Below are 13643 nucleotides of genomic sequence, written 5' to 3'. Positions count from 1 at the left end.
AGTTTTGAGAAATAAAGGCCTATTGCCCTATTTTACAGCAGTGATGAGTAATAGTTGTCACAGATTTTTAGCAACGTGGGAGAGATCGGCACATTGGGGTAGGAGGTCAACCAGCACAATGAGAAGGCCTCTGCATTTGAGGCTCACTTCTGCTGGCTGCCAGGTAAGAGGCAGACACTCATGGTGGTAGGAAACCCTGCAACAATTCATGATGAGTAAGCTAACCAAATGGAACACCTGGCCCAGCCAGAATAAGCAGACAAGAAGCAGCTACATGTTTTAGTCAAGCTCCACCATCCTCTGATGAAATGAGAGGATTATGGGAGATTTTGGCCTTATGTTCTTATTTTTATTTTGATATCATTCTTAAAATATACTTTAAAAAACTAAGAACTCTAAGATCAATGAAATAAAGCAAATATCACATTCCCCATTTCTCTATTTCACTGATGACTTTGGCCCCCATCTTAGTGTCTTCTATACGTCTACTCTTTTCCCCAAGTTTGGGGATTTTGACACCTGTGTGGATGATCCAATACCATGTCCTTCAAGTTTCTCAACCCCTACAACCAATAGTATTTCCCATAACCCACCTACTTTCATGGTCACACTTCCGACCTTGTTGTCACAAATGTTTCTAATATCTCTGAATGTGGATGTCAAACACCCCACTCTCTTTATCCCCTCTTGTCTTTCAAGCTCATATATTCTACTCCTCCCACTCTAACATTTCTTCAACCTTATCACAACCTCAAATCCATTCACTTCCCTATTTTTCTTTACATCCTCCCTCTCATTTGCCTCTAAGCCCAGCCCATATCTCATAGCCTATCGTCATAATCACTTCCTTAGGAATTCTTTAACTGCCTGTGTCTTCCTAACAAAACCCCAATGCTAGTTAAAACCAACCATTTACCTATTCCACATCTACACCTGAGGACCTAAGTATGTCTAGAAAAAACTAAAAATCTTGATGACTGGTTTTATTAAAAATTCTTGAGCATTCATGCCAAAAGAGGCATTTGCTAGTGCAAGGAAATTATACTGGATTTCCTCCATAAATAAAATCTCGTAGTCTCTAACATGATTATTTCATCCTTACTTTTCCCTCCTTAAATCTCCAAACTACTGACCCCACCTCTGACCCTCACCTCAGCTGGCATCCTCATTTCAAGTTTCAGTAAAGACACAGAAATAATCAGACGAAAACTACTTAACCATGTACCACATCTACAAAGCTTTCTTTGTTGGCACTTACTTCTCTGGCATTCCTCCTGTTGTAAATTTGAAGTGTTTCTGCCTCAGGATAGAGTGAACTCCTACTCATAAACACTAGGTCTCATTGCTTTTTGTCTATTCAAGAATTTCTCTTGCAATTGTCCCCTCTCTTTTGTAAAAATCAGTTATTTCCTTCTAATGGTGTTAATCAAAAATAAAAAATAAAACCTTTGCACTTTTTTCCCCACTTAAGTTAAAGTTACTACCTCATTCACTAGTCTTATTCACAGCAATGATAAATGCCTAGGTCAATATGTTTGCTTCATCATTTCCTATTCTCACCTTTACCACTCTTCCCATTACCTCAGAATCTTCTCCTGTCAAACTCTTCTCTTGTCAAGGTCACCAAAAATTTCCCTGTTGCCTGTTTCATGATCTGTTCTGTCTTCATCTTCATTAACCCCTCAGCTGCACTCAACAGCTGACCACAGCCTCCTTGAAACACTTTATCCTCTCAGTCTCCATGACACACCTTCTCACGGTTTAGTTACCAATCACTGACTACTCCTCGATGTATGCGCTAGATTTTCCTCCTCTGCTCAACCTTGAATATTTTCATGCCATGACCTGATCTCTTCTTCATCTCTACTCTCACCCTAATACACTCATTCAGTCACATTCTTCAAACACCATTTGAATATTATAGTTGAATCCCAAATACAGGTCTTCAGTCTAGATTGCCCTTTGGAGAAAAAGATCAGAATATTCTATTGCATCTTTGATATATCCATTTATAGACATCTCAAACTTAACACATCTGAAACAGAATTTTTTCCCTCTCTACTTTGCAAACCTACTCTTTCCAGTCATCTACAGTTAGTAAATAATGCCATTACCCACCACATTGCTCAATAACAAAGTTTAGGAACTTTCGATTTCTTTCTGTCATGTTCCAGATCCATTCCACAGACTTTATCTCTCAAATATTTCTAAGCCAGTCTCCTCCATTTCAACTTCTGCCGTCCTAAACCAAGTGTCTTAGGTCAGGTTTTCTAAAAACAGAGCCAAGATGAAGATTCTTGTTCAAGTTATCTATTGAGAAGAGGAGCAAGAGAATCCGTAAAGGAAGGTGAGGGATGCCAAACAGGAATGTCATTCAGCTTGTGATTAGCTTTGGTCTGATTCCATAAGGAAGTGTTATAGCACAAACTGTAGCACGGAGTTAGCCCCACCTTTAGGCAACAGAACCCTCCTGTCAATCAATCATTGGTTAAGGTCAATAAGAAGGCAGGGGAGGTATAGCCTCCCAGGAAGGGGTCAGCTGAGATTTATAAAAGCCTGTGTTCACAGTAGCTGGGAGATTGGTGCACGAGGCAGACAGGGAATCTGGGCAGACCATTGACAGCATCCTCTATTCTAAGTAACTATCAGTTCATGCCCTAGACAACTGCCCTACCCCTTGATTGTTCTCCCTGCTTCTACTCTTGCTCCTAATGATTCATTCCACACATAACAAATAGAGTGATCAGTTAAGATGGAAATTAGATTATATCCCTCCTCTTCAAAAAGCTTCAATCACTTCCCAACACACTTGGAATGATACCAAAACTCCTTCTCCTGAACGACCGTCTTTAGATGGACTGAGCCTTCCAACTTCCCCATCTCGATCTCTGTCCACTTTCTTCTCTAGACCCACAGCTGTCTTTCTATTCTTGGAATACCTTAAACTCATTCATGCCTCTATATTAGTTGTTTGTATCACCTGAAAAGACGATCTTCTACAGATGTTCTTGTCAATCTTGTCTCAATATAAATATCACCCCTTCTGAAAAACCTTTCCTGACCAGTTAGCTTAAAGTAACTGCCCAGCAAATCCTGATCATATCTCTTGATTTTATTTTAGAACATATGTATGACAGTTGTTAATATTTCTCTTCCCCCTAGAATATAAGCTCCATGAGAACATCTTTTTATGACTTATCCAATGATGTATCCTTAATCTTTAGACTAGTTCTAAACACTAAATGCATGCTAAATGTGCATTTGTTTTAATAGCACAATAGAGAAAGGAGCAAAAGTTACAAATAAGCAATTGAAACAAAATAAGTAAAAGTGGGTGCTAAGCAAATGAAAAAAAAATACTGGATATCATTAACTATCAAAAGAGTGCCATTAAAAGCAGATAGGTTTTTTTCACCTATCCTATTGCCAGAATTACAAAGATTAATAATATTTAATGCTGGCAAGACATTTACTTTTCATGAAAGCAGTTCAAACTTTTGGTAGACAATGTGGCAGTAGTTTTCAAAACTTTTGAGGTAAATATCAGTATACAATATATAGAGTATATAATATGTACAGTAATAGTTAAGTCAAAATAATTGTAAAAGAATGATATTATCCCTCTAAAAAAGGACTTAGGACTTAAATCTTAACATCTATAAAAGTTTTGTGGGCACTGTAATGAAACCTAGTAAGATTTTCCTATATTGTTGAAAAGAAAGTTTTCTCATTTCTTTGTTCATAAGATTAGATTATCAATTAATGTATTTCCCTTTTAACTTAACCACATTTAGTGGCCACCTAATCCAGTCCAGTGAAGCCCAAATGGGAGCATTAATGCATCACAAAATCCTCAGCTCCACAGACTTTGGAAACACGTCATGGCTCAGACAAGAGGCAGTGACTGATTATAAGGGAGAAAACTGTAGCTGGCAAGTGAATGCTCATCTGTCTGCAGAAGAGGACTTGAGAAGGACATCAGATGCCACTTTCCCATAGTAAATGCACATTCAAGAATCTACAAGGTACACAGACACGGCTAGCCAACTCTCTCAGCAAAAGCGCTATCAGTCTGTCGGAAGATGGTGTTACAAGGGTTGTAACTTTATTGCTAAAGTGCCATCCTTGGATTTCAACCACAGAAAACTATTTTATTCCCTTAACAAAATACAAGAAGACTAACTAAGCAAGAATGTTCTATGCATTCAAATAAGAAAATCTTTGTTTTTTAAATCTAGTAAAGGCCTTAGATATACTCTGTCCAAACATCTCAGGTTACAGACAAGGAAACTGAACCACAGAGGGGCAAGAGCTCATCAGTGGGCATGAAGCTTATTTGTATTAGAACTAGAGCAGTTTTAAATGACTTGAGTCCTAGATTACTACTCATTTTTCTTAATAGTTAAATCAATTAAATGTGTATGTTTTCATAATATAAAATGTCTGCATAGGTAAACTGGTTTCATGAAATATTTGTCCCACTTTCTGTATTCATATTTTCTTATTTGGATAGCAGCACTTGATTATAGAAATTGATAGCTTGGGCCATGTTTCAACTGCCCATTTTTCTCATGATGCTTAAAAGACTCAAAAGTAGCACATAAATTTCCATGAGAGCAGTTCTAATACAGAAAGAACAACAATAAATTGTAATTTTATAAGTCTTTATACTTTAAAAATTATTCATAAACATTATCTTATTTGATTCTTAGAACAGCCCTATTATACTCATCATATAGATAGTAATGTTAGAAACAAAGACCATAAAAAATGGGAAGACAATTGCCACCAGGAAGTTTAAAATCATGTTCCTTTCATTTAGTAGCACAGATCTAATGACATGACATGTACAAGTTTAAGTATCTAATAAAGGTGCTATGAGTTAGGATTCAGGAAAAGCTGCCTAAAGACGTGCCACCTGTTGGAAAGGATATAGAGGAAAGGGAACTCCTGTACACTGTTGGTGGGAATACAATTTGGTACAACCATTGTGGAAAACGGTATGAGCTTCTGTAAAAAAAATTTAAATAGAACTACCATATGATCCAAAAGACACATTACACAATACACATACATTTAAAGGAAGCAAAATCAGTATTTCAAGGAGATATCTGCACTCTCATGTTCATGGCAACATTATTCACAATAGTCAAGATATGGAAACAACCTAAGTGTCTATCAATGGATGAACAGATAAAGAAAATGTGGTCTATATATACAATAGGATATTAGCCATAAAAAAGAAGGAAATCCTGCCATTTGCAGCAACATGGATGAACCTGGAGGACAGTATACTAAGTGAAATAAGCCAGATGTAGAAAGACAAATACTGCAGGATCTTACTTATGTGTGGTATCTAAAAGGGTCAAACTCATAGAGTCAGAGAGTAGAATGGTGGTTAACGGGGGTTGAGGAGCAGAAAAAGTTAGATTATTGGTCAAAGGCTACAAACTTTCAGTTACCAGATGAATAAGCCCTGGGGATCTAATATACAGCATGTCGACTATATAATGATATATATTATCATATATAATAATACATAATTAATGATATATATTATATACTCAAAATTTGCTAAGAGAATAGATATTAAATGTTCTTACCACACACACACACACACACACACACACACACACACACAGGTAACTATGTGAGGTAATGGCTATGAGAATTAACTTGATAGTGGTAATCCTTTCAAAATGTATATGTCTATCAAACCATTACATAGTACACCTCAAATATATACAATTTTATTTGTCAGTTGTACCTCAATACAGCTGGATGGGTACCTTTATTCCGGGTCTTAAAATATAAACAGATTTTCCACAAATAGAAAGAAAACTAGGAGACAGGTACTCTGCCTCTCTACCAGGTCATGAGCAAACAATGCCAAACTGAAACTAAAATATTCATCACTGAGCCCACCTTCTACCTCCCCTCCCCCTTCCATTCTGCTGTGTAGGCCTCCTCTTGCCTTTCCTGACTTTGAAGAATTTATTTAGATACTTCTGTGCACAACCATGAAGGAAGCTGTGAATATATAAAGAACTGACTCTTAACTCTCAAAATAAAAGGGCCATGTAATTGTAAACACTCGGACTTGATAGAGAGCTGCATATTTTCATTCAATTAGCAAATAGTTTATTGAGCTCTCAACTTGGAAAAAAATCCTGGCTCTGCACTTAGAAAGTTGCCAAGAAATATTGGACATGGGCTCTGCCTTCAAATTGATGAATATTTATTTTGTGTCTGGCACTGTGCTATGCATCTTAGCATTTCATTAATTCATCACAACTCCATATAAAGGTTGTAACTCCCCTTTTATAGATGAGGACATAAAGGCTCTAACAGGTTAAGTAACTTGACCAGGTCATAGAGCGGTGGATCTAGGATTTAATATCTAACTCAGAAGTTCTTGCTTATCACCATTTCATACTGCCTCCTACATGGACTTATATACAGTAGTGAGAGCATGACACAAGCACACAAACTACAGCAACAATAAGTTACAAATGTTACATGGGAAATGAAAACACCATAATACTAAATTACAGAATAAGAAAGCAGAGATGATCAGAGAATGCCTCTTTGAAAACCAAGAATGCAACTGGACTTTGAAGAATGTAAGCAAGAGACTGGCCTTCAGAGTGAAGGGGAGCAAAAGAGAATCCGCAAAAAAAGATTTTTAGGGGCAAAGAGTAAGAAGTCCCACTGGAGCAGAAGTTTCACGGTTTACAGAAGGACACTCTATATTACGATCCCTAGTGAAGCATCTGGCATACCACTACAAGACTGCAACATGGAAATGTGCTATATGTTGCTATGTTATAACAGATTTTATAACAGACTTTATCACTGTTACAATGTTGCCTAAAACCTAAAGCGTGAGAGAGAAAGGGAAGAGTGGCATCTGACAAAGCCCCTAAAATATAATAGTAAAATATGTTGAAAATCTTAATTTCTACCTTATGTGACAAAATAAATTACAGAGCAAATCAAGATTTTCTATAAAACTAAGCTTCCAAACAAAAGTTATGGGGAAATTTATGAGAGAGAACATGGGGTTTACAAAGAAATTCCCATTGTTTGAAAATTAATTTTTTTAAAGATTTTATTTATTTATTTGTCAGAGAGAGAGAGAGCACGAGCAGGGGGAGTGTCAGGCAGAGTCAGAGGCAGGCTCCATGCTGAGCAGAGAGCCTGAAGCGGAACTTGATCTCAGGACCCTGGGATTATGACCTGAGCCAAAAATAGACACTTAACCGACTGAGCCACCCAGCATCTCTTGAAAATTAATTTAAAAAAAAAACTTAAACATAATAGAACTAGATATTATTGTCTATACAGAACTAAGTTTACCACTGAAAACAGTGGTAAAAAATAAAACTACCTCAAGAGAGAAAAATAATGGCTATAACTCTGAATTTTCTAAGCTACAATATGATTTTAAAGAAGTTATATATGATTATTATCCAACCAGATAAACAGACATTCGTTCATAAGAGATTGATTTGTAGTGGTTTGGTAGCTAAGTTTAATTGAGCAAGCAAGCTATGGAATACAATTGTCTTGGATTTCATAATCACCTGTATGAACGGCCACCATGACAAAGAGTAGGGAATGAAGACTAGTCCTTACATTGATCATTTTTTCTTCTATTCTTAAAATATTGAGGTTATATTTAAGAAACAATCTGAGCTCCATTTGGTGGCTATAATAACATTTCAGCCATCATGCTGAACCAAGCTCAAACCCTGTTATTACATCTTCATAAATTATCCTGGTCAAACAAATACATTCAACATGGTTCATCCCTACATATTTATACATCAGTTATATGAGGAAAACATTCATACAAGGAAAATATATAGATTTTCTTCACTCTCCTTAATGAAGGAATGCTTTTGCTTTTAAGATCCACCAGTATTATGGTCTAGACTTCCTTAACCCCTGCTTTATTTCACACTTACGTACCTCACATACCTTCCTTGGTATTCATTCCATAGTAGTCTCAAGCTCCAGGATACTGAAATCCCTTGGGTTGTGAGCCAGTCCCTGAGAGCTTGAAATCTGATTACTCTGCCTTCTGGACAAATAAGATAATGACCCATTTTTAAAAGAATTATGATGAAAAAAGTTGTTTTCACAGCACCTTCTGGAAACCCACTGCAATCTTCAACAACTGTCACTATCAGGAAATCCTTCTTTTTGATGTAAATTTCTTACAATGAAATCTAAATTCATTCCCTCTTCATTTTTAGTGAAGAAAGATATCAGCTGGTTTGAACTTTTTTTTTTAAGTCTTTCTGCAAACACAAATTCAGTTTTCTCTTCTCCTAGAAAAATAATCCCTGCTACTTCAACCTTTCCTGGCAACCTTTTAATTTGTTTGGTTCTCCCACTTCATACCTAAAAAATGTTATGGCTCCCCTGCCTCCATCCACATATCTGCAGTCAGTATTACAGGTCTGGTCAATCCGAAGTGAGTCATTACCTGCCCTGGGGGCAGTAAGGAAATTTATATGCAAGGTCAGTGCAGGAACTTCCTCACACAAAACATTCAAAGGAAAAGGCAATCATTTTTATCAGCAATTTCCCAGCCCTACCTCTAATAATCCCAGTTTGGGCAGGTATAGTTATAGCACCCACGTGGAAAAAGGAAATTTACCAAAAAGTGACTGTCATCTCTAGGCAATAGGATTGAGGCCAAGTAATCTTGCCCTTTTGCTACATCATGTTTTCAGGTATACATTACAGCTAAGTGAATAAGAGGATGAGTCTTGGAGGCAGATCAACCCCATATGAATCCTGGATCCTCGATAAGGAGATAGATAACCTTGAAGTGTTTTAAGATTTGGTTTCCTCTTGTATAAAATGGGAATCATAATATGCATCTCAAAGACCTGTCATGATTATAAAATCATGTGTTAATGAATACAAAGTTTCCAGAACATACAAAAAGTTCAGGGAGTGGTATCTATTTTTACTTTCCATCCATGTCTCTCTCAAGTTGTAGAGTCTAAAATTGGACATAAGCTTTAGCACTGACCCAAGAGCTTTAGATTCCTTTATTTCCATGTTCCTATTTATAAAACCGAAGCTCGTGATTTTTTTTTTTTTTTAACTACAGTCCTTTGCTCTCCAGTCATGGTCACCTTGTTCCCAGGTTGTCCCTATTTATCTTTTCTACCACACTTACACAAAGCAATTCCTTCCCTATTTTATTTTTGGTGTTTATGCAATGCATTCAAAAGTCTATGTCTATATTGAATCTCTGTCACCGAGTCTTTAAGTTTCAGCCATAAATGCCTCATTGTATCTATTTTAGAGCTTTATGCAATAACCCAGTTTGTTGTTTCTCTCACTCAAATACTTTATAATATGGAGAAAGAAATTAAAAGAAGAAAAAATGCAAGTTGTATAAAAATACAAAAAGAGGTCATTATTCCTGCAGAAAAGCCACATTTTTCCATTTCACTTTTCACATGAAGGAAATAGGTTCACAGAAGCAGCCCCTATCACACCTGTCCACTCCTCCTGCCTATCTGGTATACAATCAAAACTAGGAAAATTAGCAACAAGTTCAGAAAAAGTACCCCAAAATACATACACACACTAAAACTATGCATACATTTTAATGATAACACAGAGTTGGCAAGAGTTCATGGAAATGAGCATTCTCATATGCTATCAATGGTAGTACAAACTGTTCCCATCTTTTTGGTAGAAAATTTATAATATCGATGCTTTAAATTACATTTGTATTTTTTGACTCAAAAATTTAGTTTTCAGAAATTAATTTCATTGTCCACCAAGTTCCAGTTATAAGGATATTCATCACAGTACATTAACTGGAAAACATAACAGAAACAAACAAACCCATGCTCTATAATAGGAGATAGGTTAAATAATTATTGTGCATTATCATTAAAAACACATGCAACCATTTCCAAAGGTGATATAAAATTATGTTCAATGTCATCAAAAATATTTATGTTATATTAAGTACAAAAATATAAAATAGTATGCAGAGTATAAATTTTTACATTTTAAAAATACAGTTTTACTATATATTTATATTTACATATATAGAAAGTAAAGAATATGCCTGAAAATATTAACAGTGCTTTTCTATAGATGGTAGAGTCATATATAATTATGTTCTTTTATTTTTATTATCTTTGTCTTCTAATTTATCTACAATAATCATATATTATTTTGTTAATAAAAATGTTTGAAATAAAAATACATAGGGTACAGTTTTCATCTGAATATCATGCTAAACATAGCTATTATGGGGTTCATGGGAAATTTTTCCAGAAGGGAGATGTACCTCTCATAATGACTACATAGCAACCTTTCTTCCCAAAAAAAAAAAATTAGAAATACTAATGTCCTTAGCAAAGTTGCCCATAGACCTTATACCATTTCCTGATATATCTACATACTTGGATTGAGAGAGTGTGTGTAATATATGCAGGTTTCCTATTTGAAATCCTAAAATCTGAAGTGAGCTCCCCTAATTTATTAAAGAAGCAGGATTCTTTCTCTCTCTCTCTTTTTTTCTTTAAGATTCAATGAGATTTAGTTTGGGAGATAGAAATCGCCTCACCTACTGAGCTTCTGCCCTAACAAAAGGTATAAAAGGCTCTGAACACCTCTCTCCTGTAAATTTCCTACAAGGGCTAGACTCAGGTCTGGGCATCTCTCCTCCATACAACGAATTACTTCAGGTTGAGGCCAGGGTGGTTGGCCCATTAAAGTCTCTCCCATTTGAGCAAAGAGCTAAAAGCAGTATGAATAATGTTTAAATATGATTTGGTCATTATTTCTAATAGCAAATAAAGATGAATAAAATCTGTTTAACCACTTTCTGTGTCTTGGTGTCTTGAACATTCCATCTGAAGTTAGATCAAAATATAGGTTGGCCCAGGAAAAGTATGCAACACTAATGTTACCAGATCCTAAAGCAGGGGTATAATGTGAAAATTTATGAAGATCTTATTACGTCTTAATTATCCTCTTTTAACTTCACTACACCCTTATTACCTCATTTTGCTGTAATTATGTCCATTTACAAAGGAACCTAAGGCCTAGGATGTAAAGTAACTTATCCAAAATTGTGAGAACTGTAATTTGAACTCAGATGTGACTGACTCTGTAGCCTACGGCCCGTAATTACCTACCTCAGCATACTTTGTATTTCAGGCTTTAGTTGTTTCCTCCGCATTATCCATTCTCCCATCCTTCTTTACTAAAAAATATTTTATTTTGTCTGGGGTGACTGTGCATAGCCAAAAGCACCTACTTTCCCACACTCCCTTATGGCCAGAGATGCAGATGTGTGACTCAGTTCCACACAAGGAGATTTAAGGCCAGGTGAGGCTTCCGGGAAAATCTGAAAAAGGTCAGATAGCAGGTATGCTTCTTAGGCCTTTTCCACTTCTGTCTTTTTGTTTGTTTGTTTTTTTAAGATTTTTATTTATTTATTTGACAGGGAGATAGAGAGCACAAGTAGGCAGAGCGGCAGGCAGAGGGAGAGGAAGAAGCAGGCTCTCCACTGAGCAGGGAGCCCGACACAGGGCTTGATCACCAAAGGCAGACTCTTAACCCACTGAGCTACCCATGTGCCCCTCCCCTTCCGTCTTTATACCAGTACATGGACCTGAGCCTGGAGGTGCAGCAGCCATGTAGGAACAATGATGGATGAAATAGGATGAGGAAGCCTATACAAGAAGGCTGGAGGAGCAGAAGACAGAACAGCCCAGGTACCTGGTAGCATTACTGTGTTTCATTCTGCTCCTGCACTGCCTTTCCCTGGATGTCTTCTTGCATGAGAAAGATGAATCCCTATCTGCTACGCCACCATAAGGATGGTTTCCTGCTATTGGTAGACGAACACATTCTTCTTGGTCCTCTATATGACATTACACTATAAAAATTCCAGGACAAGAGCCAGAAGTCTTGACTGTTTCTAACTAGCTCTGACCTTGAGCTGCTTACCATTCTGTCTTCTTGCTCATGCTGGAAATGTGGGTTCATACTAAGAGATCTTTAAGTTTCCCTACAGCATGAGCATTTGGTGATTCTAGAACAATATGAATCAGCACTCTTTCATAATCTAGATCTTCATGTCAAAACATATTTCATATTCTCAGTAGTCAGAGTAAGCATCTGCTTAGCAAAATTTTTTTCAACAGCTTTTTCCTTCCCCAATCTGATCTTTTACAAGTTTATTACTGTAGGGAAGGAGAAAGCATTTGTTGTGTAACCATTTAAAATGTATCTTGCCTGCAGGTTTATTTTTGCCAGATTTTAGGTGTGCAGTCACTGAAAAGCAGAGAACAAGACACTGCCCTGCAGAAACAGGCAACATATAAGAAAACAAAGCTGCTTAGAGAACAAGCTCATTAGGTGAACCAGAAGTAATAGAAAGACATACTCATTGTCACTGGACTGACATTCAGCAGGATCCAGGTGTTCCCCTACCCCTCCAAGTAGCTGCTTTTAGCCACCTTTTATTCAGTGGAATTAACTCAACCCTATTACTAAGCTCTTGGTTTCCTCTTATTTAATCCCACTTTTTACATCTTTTACATCATTAGTATAAAATTCCATTTAACTGAGTCAAATAGATTTTACCTTGGTCAAAAGGAAATTAGCCTATGGAGGAAAGATTGCCTTTAATCCAAAGGACATATGAACCTCCTGCAGTAAACATAGTTGATTAATTTCCCTTCAATTTAGACCTATGAAACGTAACTGGGGCTTGGTTCTGCCTTGGTGCACAACCATGTGCAAAGTCCTGGACTTCCCTGGATTCCAGTTTTCTTATCTATGAAGGGAATGAATGGGTTGTACTGGATAATATCTGAGGTCTCCTATTACAAGGCTGTAAGGCTAGCCCTGGTTTTCTGCATCATGGTGAGAAAGCTCATTCCACACCATGCGGCATTACAGAGCCTTAGTTTGACCTGCATTTCACCTGGATTCAGGTTATGCAGAGGAGCTTCCCAATGGTGTTGCCAATACTGTTAGAGTAGTAGTATTTGTTTATAGGAGAGGAAGCATGACAGAATGTTGAAAAGCAGGAACCCTGGAACCAGAGAGCCCTGAGCTCAAATTCTGACTTCCTACTTATTAGCTGTGGGGCTTCAGGTAAGTCCACTAATTTCTCTGTGCTTTGGTTAATCTGTAAACTGGAAATAATAGTAACCACCTTTTAGAGTTGTTGTAAGAATTAAATGATTTGGCATATGTAAATATTAGCATTATCTATGAGAGTCTAATTTATTTAGCTAACATTTCTTGAGCTCCATGTGCTAAGCACCAGAAGTCCTTTACATCATTCTCTCCTTTTGCCATCAGAAATCCACAACATACCATTTATTACATGATAAAACTGAGGCTTGAAAAGGTTGCTTATATCCATACATGGTAAATAGGAGAGAAGGGGATTCAGCCCTGCCAGTCAGAGTCCAGAGCCCACAATTTTATTTGACATGCCATAGGGCGACCAGATGCATGAGTGTGGGCCTGGAGGAATGAATCAGACAGGTCAGGGAGACTGCAAGTAAGGATGACAGGCTGTGTCTATGTGTGATGATGAGCAAGGCAGAGTCACTGAAGTGCCAACTAAGAAC

General features: G+C 37.0%; 1 protein-coding gene across 3 annotated transcripts in view; it reads right to left on the bottom strand.

Annotated features, from left to right (window-relative positions):
• The window catches only part of GRM1 (glutamate metabotropic receptor 1), a 391937-nt gene that overhangs the window by 281980 nt on the left and 96314 nt on the right, over positions 1–13643 (bottom strand). The window lies entirely within an intron of this gene.

Source organism: Ursus americanus, chromosome 11 (genome assembly GCF_024610735.1).
Source record: "Ursus americanus isolate L20-20 chromosome 11, mUrsAme1.1.p, whole genome shotgun sequence".
Lineage (NCBI taxonomy): Eukaryota > Metazoa > Chordata > Mammalia > Carnivora > Ursidae > Ursus > Ursus americanus.
The sequence above is the reverse complement of the archived record's forward strand: the minus strand, read 5'-3'. Positions and strand labels throughout refer to the sequence as shown.